General features: G+C 52.7%; 1 protein-coding gene and 1 long non-coding RNA gene across 6 annotated transcripts in view; both read right to left on the bottom strand.

Annotated features, from left to right (window-relative positions):
• The window catches only part of LOC310882714 (uncharacterized protein), an 89,430-nt gene extending 83,400 nt beyond the window's left edge, over window positions 1–6,030 (bottom strand). For all 5 annotated transcript variants that reach the window (XR_014573093.1, XR_014573094.1, XR_014573095.1 and 2 more), the window contains exon 1: window positions 2,686–6,030. The gene's annotated coding sequence lies outside the window, so the exon portion shown is untranslated. The remainder of the gene's footprint in view (window positions 1–2,685) is intronic.
• A 1,877-nt stretch (window positions 6,031–7,907) lies between these two features.
• Window positions 7,908–12,390, bottom strand: LOC310882717. Its single transcript, XR_014573110.1, has 3 exons — window positions 12,186–12,390; window positions 10,372–10,496; window positions 7,908–9,113 (listed from the first exon to the last, which is right to left on the bottom strand). It is a non-coding gene; the product is annotated as an uncharacterized lncRNA (long non-coding RNA).
• Between the last annotated feature and the right edge of the window lie 3,731 nt (window positions 12,391–16,121).

The raw sequence follows: 16,121 nt of genomic DNA, 5'->3' as shown, positions 1-16,121 counted from the left end.
CATCCCAGGGTCGCCCACGCTGGGCACAAACACTGAGGAATGCGGCTCCAGCTCACCCGCTGGCGTAACATGTTTGCTTTGCGACTTGTCGGACTCCTGCATCGGTTGTACGGCTGTACTTTGGTCCAAGAACATTTCACCCAAATGTATTAACCTAGCACTACATCCACCAGAGTAAACATTTTATTTTCCGAGAGGAACGCACGCGCCACTTTGTTAAATTGACCAAGGGACGTATCGGCTTTGTTTGTATTCAGCCTTTTTCGGCAAATTCCCAGGGCAGATGATGCCAGTTTTGCAGAAATTGCAGGGATCGTGCTGGCCCCTGGGGCTTGGCCGTGTGAGGAGGGGGCTGGCAGGGCTGCCATGGGGAGGCTGGAGCCCCTCAGCCCTACCAGGCTGGTGGGTTCCAGATCCCACCCTGAAAAAAAACCATTGATTTTTCCTGGTGGGATCTGTGCTTCTCTGTCCTGCCTGGTCTGGGTTTGGAGCGGGCAGGCCAGGGAAGGGAAGATGCTGGGTGGCTCCGGCCATGGCTGGCAGGGGCAGACAGCCCAGGCTGCCAGCATGCTTCAGTTCTTGGGAACAAAGAAATCCAAGCACGTGTGTACTCACCTGTACAGTTACGGGGCACTGGGAAATAGCCCCTACCCCACCACAGCCTTCCCCAGGGCAGGGGGCTGCTGCCGGTGGGCACAAGGGCAGTGCTGCCTTCAGGGTGCGCAGCCCAGGGACTGCAGTAGGGCTGCAGGGAGACCTGTGTCTCGCCACACCATGCTGTCCATCTGACAGCTCCTTCCCTGCCCAAACCAGCCCCGTGTGGTGAAGGAAATCAGTCCTCGAGAGCCAGGCTGCTCCCTCTGGCACTGATCCCTGCCAGCCAAAGCCATGGGGTGGGCACGGCACGGCCCCATCCTGCACCAAGCAGCACAAAGTCCCTTCACACGAGGCCGGGTGCCCAGCCGGCCGGGACAGGCAGCAGCACGACCAGAGGGCAGGCTGCCTTGGGTCACTTAGCGCCGACGCTGCATGAAGGAGAGCAGGATTTGTTTGTGCTGCTGGATGGCTTGTTTGTGTTAAAAGTACATCTCGTCTCAGAGACGGCGTTTCAGGTAACCGCTGCAGGGAGGCTGGGCATTAATGGTGCAAGGAGCCCCCCCAGGGATGCACAAGCATGCTGACAGGACTTACGTGACCATTACCCCTCCCAGCTGCAGTCCTGGTCACGGGCACACTCTTGGTGCTGTTAGCCTAAACCTCCCCCAGGAGGCTGAGCTGCCCCAGCACAGGCTCTGAGCACCAAGGCTCAGATTCCCGTGGTTCAGCTAATGCTACCACTAGGCGACAGTGCTCACGCCTTGGAGCCCTCTACTGCCATCAATGTTTAACCCCGGTAACCTTGACTGACCTCCCCTCTGGATACCTGCCAAGGGGCTCAGGGTGAGCCTGAGCAAACTTCACCTCTGATGGCAAGGTAAAGCTGGCAGTGTCGGTGCTCATTCCAGCCAGGGACACCCCTGTGGTCCATCTAACAACCAAGATAAAGCTTTCTGGCTCCACTAGGACTGCTAGTTCCAGTTTATCACATATTGTTTGGTTGTTAACATAATATGCTACTTATCTCTTAATATATAAATGGTAAGAGCAGCACGAAATAACTCCAGTCTCTCTGCTCACCTCCTGCCTCAAAAGGACAAAGCAGCCATAAGTTTCTGTGCACTACAAACCCGCCAGGACTCAGCCCTGGTGCTGTGGTGCTGGGTGTGCTCCTGGGGATCCTACAGCCAAGCTGCCAGCAGCAGGACCAAGCCTGGCTGGCAAACAGCAGTCATGTAAGTGCCCCAATCACAGCGCTGGGGAGGTATTTGGACAGCTCACACACAAAGCCAGTGGGTACACTTATTAAATAAAATGCCCTTTTTGTTTCTGCAGACAACTTTTCCAGTGTAGGTGTGAGCTGGTTTCCACAGGAAATTTCTCCAGCAAATCCCCACGCCTCTGTGCGGGGGGAAGACACCAGGACAGCACTGCTGGATGAGTTTTTCCTTCTTGCCCACAGCCAGCACCATGGGAGCCCGCAAGTCACAGCTGGGCAGCCCTTTAAAGCTTTCCAGGCTTGTGCAGGGCCATGGGCATGGCTCCTGGTGGAGACTGCATGGCCTCAGCCCCATGGAGCAGTGTCCCCTGCTCCACAGCTCAGACACCTAGGCACAGACACCGGCAGCCTGACCCAGGCAGGAGCAGGGCCACGGTGAGGCAGAGCCACCCCTGCGGAGTCACCCAGCTTCCCCTACAGCTCCCCCTCGCACGTGGTTACAGGTTCAGCTCCTGCAGGTGCTTCTGCAGGTGTTTGCTGCAAGACAGCTCGTGTGGAGGCCTGGGCAGCTGGGCTGAGCCTCAGCAGTTCCACTGCGCCTTCTGCAAACCGGGATGGGGGGAGCTGCCCCTACCCTCTGCCGCAGGGGACCAGGCTGGCCCCGGGGTGCCAGGAGAAGCCACCCAGCCCAGCAAAGAGGGGACCTCTGCACACACACAGGATCACAGCGCCCAGAGATGTGGTAACTTCAGAGGACCACACCAGCTGGGCGAGACTTCAGCCTGCAGCTAACCATCACCGTCAGGCTCCTGCAGCCACCAGCCTCCTGACACCATGACCAGGGCCCACCCCCAGCACCCACCAATTACCTTCTGTGGTAGCACAACCACGGCACCCAGGAAAAGCCCTCAGCAACAGCAGCAGCCCCAGCCCAGCTCCTTCTGACGGAGCCTCCCCCCTCCAGGCGTGGCTCATCAGCACTAACAAGGCTCCCCCAGCCTGCTCCCACCCAGCCCAGCTGCAGAAAATGGGGAAGAAGAGGGAAGATGGGGATGGAAAGTGCCAGCCCTTCTCTTGGGATTCAGTTGGGGGGGCTTAAGCGGCCACAGGACGCACTGCCCCGTGCTTCCAAGTCCTGCTCTGCTCATTTTGGACATCCTGGTTCTCACCGAGCCCTCCCACAGGTGTCCCTGTGTGTGCTCCCCACCCCGCACTCATCCCTGCTCAGGGAAAAAGCGAAGCCCCCAGCTCGCCCTGCTGCAGGCCAAAGGCCGAGCACCCTTCCCACAGGACAGCCCGGCCGCCCACGGGCTCCTTTGCTCGCCACCTCGTGGTGGCAGCGGGCAGCCCGACACGGCCCGTGGCCACACAGCCCCACGGCCTGGGTCCCATAGGTGCACGGGGTGCTGCGACCCACCTGGCAGTGTCTCACGTCCCCTGTCCTTGTCCCGCAGCAAGCATGACAAAATGGTGGTGACATGGGTGGATTTACACTCCTGGAACCACAACAGCCCCTCAGTGATGGAGGAGGGACAGCCAGGCCTGGGTTGTGGTGCGGTGGTTTTGTAGCCACCCCAGTGTTTGCAGCCCCAGGGCTGATGCCCTACCCTCGTAGCAGCGTTTTTTGGGGGGCCTGGTGCTGGCCCTGCAGCCCACACAGCCCCTGGGCTGGTGGCTGGGCCCAGCAAGCTCTGTGGGGCCGGGCCCTGCACCACCGCTGTGCACACACTCCAACCACAGGCTTGGCGGAGTGGTTTTCATTAGACCTACAAAGCAAAATTAGCCCCAGAAAGAGCCGATGCCTGGCTCTCTTCCAGGCCAAAGCAGCAGCTTCTGCATCATGCCCCCACGGGCAGGATCCTGCAGGCCCTGCCCCAGCCCCTCCGCCAGCATCCCTCACCTTCCTGCCCCGCAGCACCCCCAGTCCCCACCACACGCACCCTTTTTCTGTTTTTCCCCTCTCATTTGGGATAAACGGCACAAAAGGAGCCGTTCTGCTCGCCGCCCCCTCCCCAACCTCCTCCTCCCCCTGTCTGGCAGGTCTGTGTTATTATTAAGACACTTGAGATTATGGTTGTCTGAAAGTTGAAGAATGACAGCAAAGAACCAGATGCTGTACACTGATAAATTACAAGGGCATTATGCAGAGGCAGCTGTACCATATAAAAGCCTAGTTTTTATACCCTGCCATGATTTTCCATGTGGCATCGTATGGTTCCAGCATCTGGGCGTCACCGTCAATGTCTCCCGTATATTTTGCTGAGCACTGTCATTATGATAATGAAGAAATTGCAGCAGACGTTAATTGCAGTTCCCGCTGGCTATTGCAAGAAGTCGAAGGCACGGCAGCGGGGCTGGCGGGGCCTCTTTCATCTCACAGGGTTTTTTTCACTCTTTTGGCACCAGAAGGGGGCTCTGGATGGCTCCGGGTGCTGTGATACTCCCAGCATCGGGGCTGGCTGGACCTGGTGGGCACACTGAGATGGAGCTGGCAGGTCTCTGTCCCTGTCCCACTGCAGAGGTTCGTGAAGTTGCTTCTCCCACTTGGCTTTCTCGTTTGTGGGATGAGCAGAACACAGCCGTGAACTGCAGGAGGTTCCCCTTTCCCCTTCTCGGTCTGAGGCTAACTGCATGCAGAGCTGCTAATTTTCAGCCATTGCTATAGGATGTCTGCAAACTGTGTGTCCAGAAATGCTGCAGGAAGCAGCAGCGTGTTGCCTCCTGACCATCTCCCCATGACATCAACAGGGGCTTTAGCAGGAGCATTTGCTGCTTTGATGAGCAATTTCCTTTATACCCATGGAAATCCCGCAGCCCTACCAGCCCCACCTGCCTGCTGGTGCTTGCCAAAGGCGAGGAGACCCGAGCTGCCTCCGGGCTGTGCTTAGGAACAGGACGACTGCTCACACTGTGCAGGCTCTCAGACCTAGCGCTTGCCGTAACCACACCACAGGTGGCACTGGCAGCACATCTGAGGGCAGCTACCCGGCTCCACACGGGCTGTAAGAGCTGAGCCTCTGCTTTGCCCCAGGGGGACAGGACCCTGGGGACATTTGCAGGCTCCAGCCCCAGAGAGGAGCCCCCCATATGTGACTCTGATACTCATTTGTTCTCAGGAGGGTCGAGGAGGGGAATTTCAAGGTCTCAAGCTCCCTCTCACGCAGGCAGTTCCCTCTGCCACTCCAAAATAATCGATTCCTCTTGAGACTTTGGATGCGTGACCACCACCAGCGAGGACACGGAGGGAGCCAGCACCTCCAGCAACCTTCTTCCACCGCAGCCAGGGCCAGGAACGTTCTCCTGCTCCAGATCCTGCTCCAGGAGCAGCCCCACTCTCAGCAGCATCTGACAGCTGCCTCTGGGTGAAGGTTTCGGGTGTGGGTCCCGGTGAGGGTGGCCACCCGGGTGATGCATAGACTCTGGAATTTGCCGCTGGCGTTTCCTTGCTCTGTTAGGAGCCAGGTGAGGATGGGCAGAATTGCTGTCCCCTGAGTCACCCCCTGATAACCGTTTTTAATCATGAAGTCTCAAAGATGAAACATTCCTGCTTTTCCTTGCTCTTTAGCCCAGCGGGAGAGGGGCTGGTGCCACAGGCGTGACTCAGGGCAGGAGCAGGGCGCTCAGGCTCTCTGCCAGGCGCGGGGCTGGCGCTGGCAGCACAGCCTCTGGGAACCGGCCTCGTTGGTGCTGGCTCGTGGGGACACCCAGGGCAAGTAAAACAGCACATCGGGCAAAAGGGGCAGCTGCAGGAAGCCCCTGGTGAGCCAGGATGGGGAGGCAGCTCCCAGCCCTGGGCAGCCCCTGATCCCTGTGACTGCCCCGAAACCAGGGGATCAGCCAGGACGGCCTCAAACCTCCCCCCAGAAGTCCTCCAAAATTTGTACAAGCTTCCAAAGCCCATAAAAGCAGGTACCTCCACTTTTCCCTTCCCGACCCCTGCCAGACACACACATTTCTTTCCAAACGGCTCTGTAAAGCTGCAGGTGGGATCAGAGGCCTGCCAGGGAATTGCTGGTTTGACCAGAAGCACCAAAGCCTGGGAAATCCTCACTTCTTTCCCTTCTGGATCTGGTCTGAGGAGGTGCTGTGGCAGCGTGTGCCCAAGACCGTGCCTCCTGCCAGCACCTGGGGTGGCCCAGGGTTCCTCCAGCACCCCAGGGCATCACGATCAAGCGGCAGAGCTGGTATCCTTGTGTTATGCACCAAGAGCTCATTCCCTTCCTCTGTCTTGGCAGGGTCCATGGCTCCATAAACCAGCACCCTGGGGCCAGAGGAGCTCCACCATGCGGGTCCTGCAGCGCCTCTGCCCGGAGGCGACGCCAATCGCACTGACGCGGCGTTGAATTAAATCTCTCCCTCTGCGAAGGCAGCACTGGCAGTCATAACACTCACCTATTTTTTTCCAATGGGCAGTGGAAACTATGATGAGCAAATGTATACGGCTACAGCTTCAACGGAAAACTGCTCAGGGTGCCTGTGCCTGGTCACCGAGCTGGCCCGCGGAATGGAGCGTGCCGGATTGAACATAAACAACGGGGACGTGCAGGGGCTCAAGCAGGGTGCAAAAAGGAGTTATTTTTCCTCTTCAAGGGGATGTTTCAGCTGCCTGCCAGGCAGAGTGCAGGGAGTGGGTGGGGGTAAGAGGGAGCCCGCAGCCCCACAGGGATGCCCCCCTCCTGCACTGCAAGAGAAGCACAGGAGGAGCATCGCCGAGCTCAGCCTAGCAGGGCGCTTCACTCAGCACGCTCACGAGCATTTAAAATCACATGGAAGCAAAAAATAGAAGCATTGCTAAGACCAAATAGCATTTATGCCAGCTATTGTCAAAACTCCAGCTACCAAAAAAGAAAAAAAAAATAAGAAAAGAGAAGCCCACCAGGCTTTAAAATGAGGAGGAGATGGAGGGCTTCACACTGGGGATTTGGGAGCTGCCCCATGAGCTGCACCCAGGGCTGGTGGGTGAGTTAGCTCATTGCTCAGGTATGGCTCATTCACAAATATCCGCCGCAGCTGCTGCAGTCCCGCTGGAGCCACAATTAGCAGTGATGCCCCAGCAGCTGTGCCAGGGCACGTCTCCTCTGGGTGACCCAAGGGACTGATTTACGCAGGGTATGAAGGCTGCACGACAGTTAAAAGCCCGGAAAAAAAAATGTTATTGCCTGGCCCTGCCTCTAGCCCATCTCTTCCTCTCTCACTCTTCCTTTTCCCCAGAGAGGAACCATCCCCGGGGCCAGGGGCAGCATCCCGCTGCTCGTGCACCCAGAGCAGTGGCTGTGGGGCTCCCAGTGCTGCCCACACGCCTCTGCCCGCTCCGTGCCCCTGGGGAGCGCACGGCACCCTCACAGCCCAGCACAACTGCCTGTGTTATCCACGTGCATGCAGAAAGGTGCCACGGGCAGTCCCAGGTGCCCTGGCACGGCCAGAGCTGCACAGAGCAATGCCCAAAGCAGCAGCAACAGCCCATGCTCTGAGTCCCCCTGTGTGGGGACAGTGAGGGTTTGCCCAGCCACCAGCTCTGCTCAGGGTCCTGCAGTGCCAGGAGCCAGTCCCACTGCCCAAAACGTGGGGCATGTTCTTCCCATGCCCCCCCGGCAGAGACCCCACCACAAAAGTGCCTGCACAGGCCTCATTTTGGCAGATGTCTGCAGCGGAAAGAAAAGGCCTGGGGGACACAGAGGAGATTTTCCTGCAGGGAAAAAAAAAAAAAAAAAAAAGAGGGAGAGGGAGAGGGAGGCTGCCCATCTCAGCTCATCGCTGCCTGGCACCTGTGTCCCAGGGCAGGCGTCCAAGCGTGCCGAGAGCAGGCGCGGTGCCACCGCAGCAGATGGGCACGAAGGCAGGCAGCACCGGGCTCGCGCTCCCGCAGCCGCTCGGGGAGGGGGCGGCTGTTTAGGGCAAATTTCCCAGCTGAGAATGTCAAAACAGCTGCCAGTCTGGAGTTTATACACCTATAATTAAGGGGGTATGTGATTTCTAATCCAGCTCAAATGGAGCTGGATTAATTGGCAAACCTAAAAATAGCATCCGTGACCATGTAAGGCAAGCTTTTGTGTGCGGTTTAAATTAGGAAAGTGGGCTCTGGCTGGTTGGAGTAAGCTGGGAGAGACAGAGGCATCGTTCTGCATCCAGACTGCCTGCGAGGGCCTGATCCTGCTGAGGGACAAGGGGAACCCGCAGTACACAGCTTTGTCCAAATGTACAAGCCTTGTTCCTGCTGCCTGGAGCCCCCAGAAGGACTCGGGGTGGGTGGGCATCAGCCTTACCCACAGCTACCTCTGTTCCTGGGGGAATAGAAAATGTCTCCCCTTGGAGGTTAGCTCTTGGCTGGGCTCCTCCATACGTGCCTGCAGTTGCTGTGCCCCAGGAGACACCTCAGACCCCCCCCTTCCCACGCAGGTCCCATCAGCAGAACAAACTCCGCTGACTTGTGCTCAAACGCCGATCCACCCGCAGCCAGACTGCAAGGTTAAATTGCTTTTAATTTTTGTTTAATTATCTGCAGTGGCACAAATAACTAACAGCATCGATTTGAACTTGGCACACAAAGGCAGGTTCCAAATGGCAAAGCATATTATGAGATCGAATTATTAAACGTAGCTAATGAGCAAAATAATGATGTGGTGCCAAGCTATAAAAGGTTAGACTTTAAAGTTGTCACAGTTCATAAGCAAGAAAGATTTAATCACATTCTTAATCAAATATTTATATGATAATGTGTTTTAATCAAAATAATAGCAATTAATTTGGAGAGGAATATATTGTATGCTTCCTATCCTTGCACTATAGAGTGTTTTTTTTTGCGGTGGGGTTGCAGAGCACTTATTTCCTTGCTGAATAATGCATCAGCTCCAGCTGCGAGGTGTCCCAGCTGCCTGTGGCTGGGGACACGCTGTTGGGGCCACAAAGAGCAGGTCAGGCCCTGCGGGTGCCGTTCACCCTGCTCGGAGCCTCGTGCTGCCCCCAGCACCCTTGCTGGGTCCGGATGCGTCCCGGCACAGCACCCGCCCGCCAGCCGGGGCCCCGCGCTCTGCCTTTGAAGCGCTTGCTATTCGCAAGTGATTTAGCTGCTACCTCTTTCCCTCTGAATCCTGCCAAATCTCATAACTCTCCTTGGCAGCTGATGCTATCGCAATGATTTCCAGCTGTGGAAGAAGCAGCTTAAAATGGCTGCTGTGTCGGAGCACCGATCCTCTCCTTCCTGCCATCCTCGTCACGCTGAGTGCCTGCAAAGCCTCTGCCGAGGCACCGTGCGGGAGCACCACGAGGGAATGGAGATGGAGGCTAGACCCGCAGAGACCTGCCAGGGAGAAAGAGAAATCTAAAACTTTGCCCCAAAACTCCAAAATGAAGCTTGTTCAAAATTTAAAAAAAACAGGGGGGACCATTTCTAACAGGAGCTGCAACAGCCAAGGTGTTATCAGAAAACATCGCCTCTTGAGGAGCGCACCAAAGTCCTTCCAGCACAATTAGTGGAGGGAAGCAGACAAACCATTCAGGTATTTCTTTTAACAGAGCCTCCAAACCATTGCTGCTCACTAGATGCACAGAAAAGATCTTCAAACCATCACGCCAAGCAAAACAGAGCCTATTGAAAGGGAGCATCGCTCACCCCAACCCCCGATAAGAATATGCCATTGCTCTGTGCGTAGCTCGGATGAAGCTTTTGAGGAAGATAAATGCTGCAACAGGTGCCAGGGCTGCAGCAACCTCAGCTCCTGCAACCCAGCCTGGCACCAGCAGCAGCCTCACCCCTGCTGCCCTAGAGGTGCCCACAGGCAGGACGTGCCGCTTGGTGCCGGTCCTGGGGCTTGCAAGGCAGCCACGGCCATACCCTTCGCAACAAGGTGTCCGTCACGGCACCAGGGATGGACTGGGGAGTCCATCAGAGACACCGCAGCAGTGTCAAAGCACTGGCCCTGCCTCAGGGCCCTTGGCACACACCTCCGCATATGCACAGCCCAGTATTTTTCTCCTCCTGTGTTCAGCCTCCTGTGCTGGGTGTCTGTATATGCACTTTTCGCTGTCTGCCTTTTTAACACTTCATCAGAAAGCTGGAATTTTTTTTTAAGCACTAAGTTTGCCGTTTCTGTTGGAGTCGAGATGAAAAGCTTTCAGTGAGCCACCTTTGATTGGAATCACTTCTGTTGCCTTTGGTTTGGCCAGATGTTTCCTAATTACTTATCTGTCAAGTATTTTTTTTTAAACGCACAGACATTTCCTCTAAATGAGAAATAGTGTAAGGTTCTTGTTTAGTGTCTTTGCCTGAGTGAAATAAGCCAGGCTAAGCTTCATCAAGGCTGGATTTTATGCTTGAACATGCAACTCAACATCAAAAGCTTGATCTTTTTTATTATTCAGCACAGCCTTTTTAGACCAACTTCAGCAGGAGCCAAATGGCACATTATAACTTGGGATTTAAAACTTTTATTTTTAAGGCTAGCTCTGAATCATGCAGCTTTCTCCTGAGCCTGAGACAGTTTCGTGTAATAACTCAGGGCCAGAATCTGCCACCATTACTCACGTCAGCGAAGACTTATTTACACGAACAGACTTACTGAGCAAGTACTGCTTGGTGTGAGTAATGGCCACGGAGTCGGGTCTCATCCTTCTCCCATCAGAAAGCAGTCCCACGGATCTGGGCCCACGAGGGCGTCTGTCCCTTACTCGTGCAGTACGGGCTCTGAGGGAGGGAGACAAAGGAGGGAACCTTGAGGAGTAAATCCCCAACCCAACCGATCCCTCCTGGCAGGGATCGTTACCTGTCAGCCACTGGAGACATTCGGCATCGATTCGCTGCCTGGTGCTCTCAGGGATCTTTTACTTCAGGTGAGAGTCCCGGGGACCCAACATCACCGCTCCCTCCAAGAACGGAGGGGAAAGCCACCAGCACTGAGTCCTGGGCATTCTAAAAATGTCACTCTCTTCTTCCCTCTCCACCTGAAGCAAACAAACCCCCCACGTCTATCACAGCAGCCGAGGGGCAGGGGTCACCCCAGGCCCACCGGGCTGTGCTGTGCACCCAGGCTCAGCGGGGCTGGGATGGGAGGGGTGCAGGGGAAAAAAGCTACAGCCATCCTCCAGCCTTCCTGAATCCAAGCACTGCTGCAGATAATAGGCCAGTACACCAGAAGGGGATTGGATCAACCAAAAGTAAAGCCATATAACGATTTTTCAATAGCTTTAGCTGTCTTTGAGGGCGAGTAGCGCTCTTTGATGAAAGCAGTGAGATCAGGCTGGTAAAGCTTTAGGAGTTTAAAGTTATTTGATAGCTGGTTATTTTTCTTCAAAAAGAAGCTGAGTACACCTCTGCCTCTAGCCTTCATCACAGCACCAGAAGTGCTTTGTCAGTGTATTTGTGACAAATTAATTATAGGGATGGAAAATCTCCGTAGAAATGAATATTCAAAAAAAAATTTTTTTTTTTTTTAACGCTGTTGACTTCAGGGAATGCACTTCTCTTTCTAACGCTGTATGTTTTCCTCATTAGCTCTCCCCCTCCCCCAGCTCCTTTCAGAAACTTTCAGAAATTATTAGAAATGGTTTTATTTTCAGCTAGCCTGGGGAATGGCAGTAGCAGTGGAACAAACCCAGTGACGCTGGAGCCTTCCTGCCAAGAAGTGGCCCATCAACAAGCTCTTCAGAGAAACCATCCCAAAATTACCCCACCACTCCCGATTACCAGATACCAGTAAGATGTCAGCATGGGGTTATCTCACAAAACTTTAACATTTAAGGAGTCCTTTTTTGCTGTTTTAAAGCCTTTCTTAGCTTTCTTAGGTAGTGCACTCCCCTCACATACCCTGAGTCTCCTTTACCTAGAGGGCTGCACCAGTATCGAAAGTCAGGGTTGCAGCTGCAACGGTCGCCTCGCTGGTGGTTAGCCTGGGACCTTCCTGCCACCCTGAGCCAAGAACCCACCCCCAAAAACTAGTCAGAGGATTTCTGCTCTGAGTCACGGCCTCCAAAACCTGGTGAGCAATGATGAGAAGGGCAGCAAGCGTTGCTGGGTTTTGGTAGCTGCCACTGGAAACATGCCTGTCTGTGGCACTGGTTTTTCAGTATCTGCATAATATTGCAAGTCTTAAAAAACTCAACTAGGATGAATGTGACTCCCTATTTCTGCTCTTTCTGACCTCAGAACAGCTTCCCAGAAAGAGATATGGTGCTCTTTCTCTTTGCAAAGTCTCTGGAGAAGCAGAGGGCCCTTGTTTATCCCTGGCTCTGATTATTGTTTCTAAACTGCACATCTTTCAACTTGGGCAGAAGTCGTTTCAACGAGCACATTTCCCATATGTGAATTTCAGTTAGGCCAATGAAAGCAGGAGGCCACAGCTCCCCGTCACCACCCACACCTCTGAGCTATCCTCACCTACATCCCCGTGGTCAGGCTGGTGCTGTCCCCGTCCCAGCATGGCTCAGCCCTGTGTAAACCACTAAGAAATCATCCTGCAGGTCCTGGTGGCTCTTCTGGACGGATTGCTGTGGGGCGATGATAGCAGGCCCAGGAAGATCCCACAAACCCACAGCTCAACAAGAAGCCATGTTCCCTGCTCCGCTGCTGCCTCCCCTTCCTCGCCTTCCCCCAGCACCTCAATTAACAAGCTGCCTCGTTAATGTCCTAAACTTAATTAACAAGTTGAATTAATAAGTAGCCCAGGCTGCTTAATTAATAATTAATTACTCCTTGGTTAATAAGGACATCAGGAACTAGTTCATAAGGGAATCATTTCAATAGATTAAGGTGAAACAAGGAGCTAAGGAGCAGGGGGAAGCATTAAGCAGCCACATGGAGCTGGTGCCTGGACCGTGCCCCAAGAGCAGCTCTGGGCAGCTTCCCCTTGAGCTCCTGCCTGCCTCCTCCAGCCCCAAATCCAGGTCAGAAACACTCAAAACACACATTTGGTTCTTGAATCTGCTGATGATGCTCTCCAGAGCCCTGTGTTGGTGACAGCTCATGGGGACAGCCCATCTCTTCCCCGGGAGGTGCCTGTTCCTGCTGGAAGGGAGTAGCTGGGGAAGGTATCTCACCCGCGGGCTCTGCAGTAGTGCAGGAGGGTGATATCACATTGTATTTTGTACTTATTCCTCCCCTTTTTATTGCTCACTCAATCTAAAAACATTCTTTCCATGCAATGATCTCTCACTTTCCAGGGAAGGACTGTGAAGGCATTGTAGTAGTCAAACCTCCTACAGAGAGAAGCTGCAAAGGTCTGCGTGAAGAAAGAGAAGAGGGAGAAACCAGGACTGCCAGGCTTCTCATGCATTTGTGCAACTGAGCTCAGTGTCAGGGCAGACACTGAATCCTCTGCAGTATTTCCTGGGTGTCCATCAGCATGGGGACCTGCACCTAACCCTCTGGGGTCAACCACCCGAAACGTGCTGGGACCACGCGAGAGACCTCCCGAAGCCCCCCCCGTGCTCCGAGCACCAGGCAGGTGTGAGCAGCACTGAGGGTGCTGAGCCCAGGAAGGGATATGATTCTATGAATACCCTTCCCCACAGCACAGCCTGGGCTCAGCTCAGCTGCACCCAGCTCAATATGTTGCCGGCAGTTTGACAACATGCACGATTTGGCATTTTTCAGTAGGAAAGTGTGAAGAACTATGTTGATGTTTTCTTCTCATTTTGATACAGTAAATGTCTTGTTTCTATATTAATATTGATCTCAAGGTGTGTATACATATGTATACACACACTGTATACAAAAATACTCATAATATCATGTAGCATTTCAAATTTAGCTAAATAAAAGCAGTTGATTTCTCCTGATGGTATTGGTTTGAAATTTCCCATCCACAAACCACTCTGAAATCCCAAACAAAACAAAAAGTCAGAGTTGTTATTTCCCACACAACAGATGTAACGCAACAATCTCTAGGAAAAAGAATTTTTAGTTTTATTTTTGCTTATGGTGACTTACGTTCACGAAAGGGCTCAAAGAAGATATTGAGCGTAGCAACGAAAACCTTTGCAGAGAGTAATTACTGTTATTTTAATTTATAATTTCATCATTTCCTACCTGAGTATTTTATCACAGGGAAACAACCATTGTTGTTATGGCCACATTGAGAATTTATATTGGTTTATTCTGAGAAAACAATTAATGGTTGTCTATTTTGTCCGCAAATTTGGTGGATAACCTGCAATAAAACTCAAACTGAAAAATTTGTTACTAATAATCACAAGGAGGAGGGGTATGGGGAGGAAGCTATTTAATGACAAAATGCTACAGACAGAACCTGTAAGCAAAATTGAACTAGAAATTCAGCTTCTTAACAGAAGGATGCAAGGATACTTTCCATAGTGTGGAAATCCAGATCAGTGCCCTCACATCGCTTATTCAGCTCTCTGGTATCTGGTGTGTCTCTAATTTCTCAGAGTGCCATTTAGCTTAGTGTCAGTGGGAAGGAGCTGAAGGCAAGTGCAACTTATCTGGTGGCAGAAGGAAACTCTAGTTAACTCAGGATTCTTTTTCTGATATAAATCAGTATTTCTATAGTGTCTCCTCCCTATACAAGGCCAAACACACATGGTGTCTCATACTTAGCCATATTTTACAGAGGGCGGAAAGGGAGGGCTCAGTGTTTTCTTCAGTCTCCTTTCACCTGCTATCCTCTTCCCCTGCCACAGCACAGGCAGTTCAGACCCAGCCCCTGCTCCCCAGCCATAAAGGTTAAAGATAAATCCAGTGATAGCTCTTCGCACCAGTAAGAAAACCAAAGAGTACCGAAGAGTAGTCAGGGGTCTCCAACCTAAGGAGAACTGAGCTTGGAAAGAACTCGACGCTGACTGATTTGTGGTATTTACCAGTTGCTGCATCTGTTGCATGGCATGGATGTTCTCCCTCTGTCATCTGCACAAATCCACTTGAATATCTTCTTTTGATCAAATAGTATGTACAACACTTGGTTGGCATCTGGCTTTGTAATGCAAACAGCAGCAACAATCCAGATGGCCTTACGGGGAGTTTTGACTGTTCTCAGATGGTCCAAAAATCCAGTGGCAATGCTCAAGCAAAAAGATATCTCCCCCTCAAGGCAACTTAACGATATTTTCTATAGCAATTACCTTAGTCAGATTTCCCTGTTTCCTAACCACTTGTCCTGAATTTTGCTTTTGTGCAGTCATACAACAATGACTACAGATTTGGGAGGGAGTGGCAGTCAAACAAGGCCCAAGGAGCAGAGTGTGCGCACCACTCCCATCGCTCTGAGCAGCTGGGAATTGCAAACGTAACAAATTCCTGTCCAGTGAAAACCGCATTTACTCATCCAAAACACATGCATGCACGTCACCATTGCTATGAGTGCTAGGGCTTATTTTGGACCACAGTGGGCCACACGGATTCGTATGACTTCTAGATGCCTCATCAGAAGACTGGCCTCACTGTGGGCAAGTGGCTCTGGCCTTGCTGAGACAGAAGCTGATTTTATTTCAGAGAGAAGGCAGAAAGCTTTGCACATGTCCAGGGGGTAAGAAGTCCTGAACTTCTTGGTTGTTGCTGCCCCACAGGAAGGCCCAGAGCTGCAGCCCCGCCTGGTGTGGTCACACTGCCTCACGCCAGTTAAACCAGCTTCAAAGCTGGGGACGAATACAAGTCCCAGCCTTTCTTCTCACCGCTGAGCTCTGTTCCTCACAGCAGGGAATGCCACCTGCTCAGAGCTGCCAGCTCCTCTCCACCAGCTGCATTTTGTGTTACTGAGACCAGGAACTTTTGCTAGTGATTCCCTGGGCCCACAGGTCAGTCTTGCTGAGGCCTGAGGCCCAAGTCCCTGAGGTGTAAGTCCCTCATCCTGCCTTTGGGCCAGACATGGCACGCTTCAGCTAACCTTCACCTCCTCCTCATGCAGCAGGACATGTGTAAGGGTTGATTTTAAACCTTCGTGGTCTTCCCAGGCCTGCCTTGATGCTTCTCCCCCCACACTCCTATTTTTCATTAAATGTAGGCCAGCAAGGAGAAGAGAGTTCAGTGCATCTGTTCAACACCAACACTGACAAACAGCACGGGGAAGTGTTTCTAACCTGAAATGTATTGGCATATCTAACCAAAAACCACTTGATTTCCCCTGGAAAGCAAAAGCTGTGAAACACCATTACTAGCAGGTTGCCCTTGCATGTGAAGTAATTGAATCAGGAAATAGGAAATATGAGGCAGGAGAGCTTAGCTGTCATTTTACAAAAACAATTAAATGCATGAAATGTATCTTAATGATATAATTAAGGCAGAATTCTAATCTTCCATTAGTAGTGGCATTAATTATTGTGAGCACATTACAGTCAGTATCACTGGAATGAGGAAACCCTT

This window comes from Anser anser, assembly GCF_964211835.1.
Source record: "Anser anser genome assembly, chromosome: 16".
In the NCBI taxonomy this organism is placed as follows: Eukaryota; Metazoa; Chordata; class Aves; order Anseriformes; family Anatidae; genus Anser; species Anser anser.
This window is presented reverse-complemented; position numbering and strand designations above follow the sequence as displayed.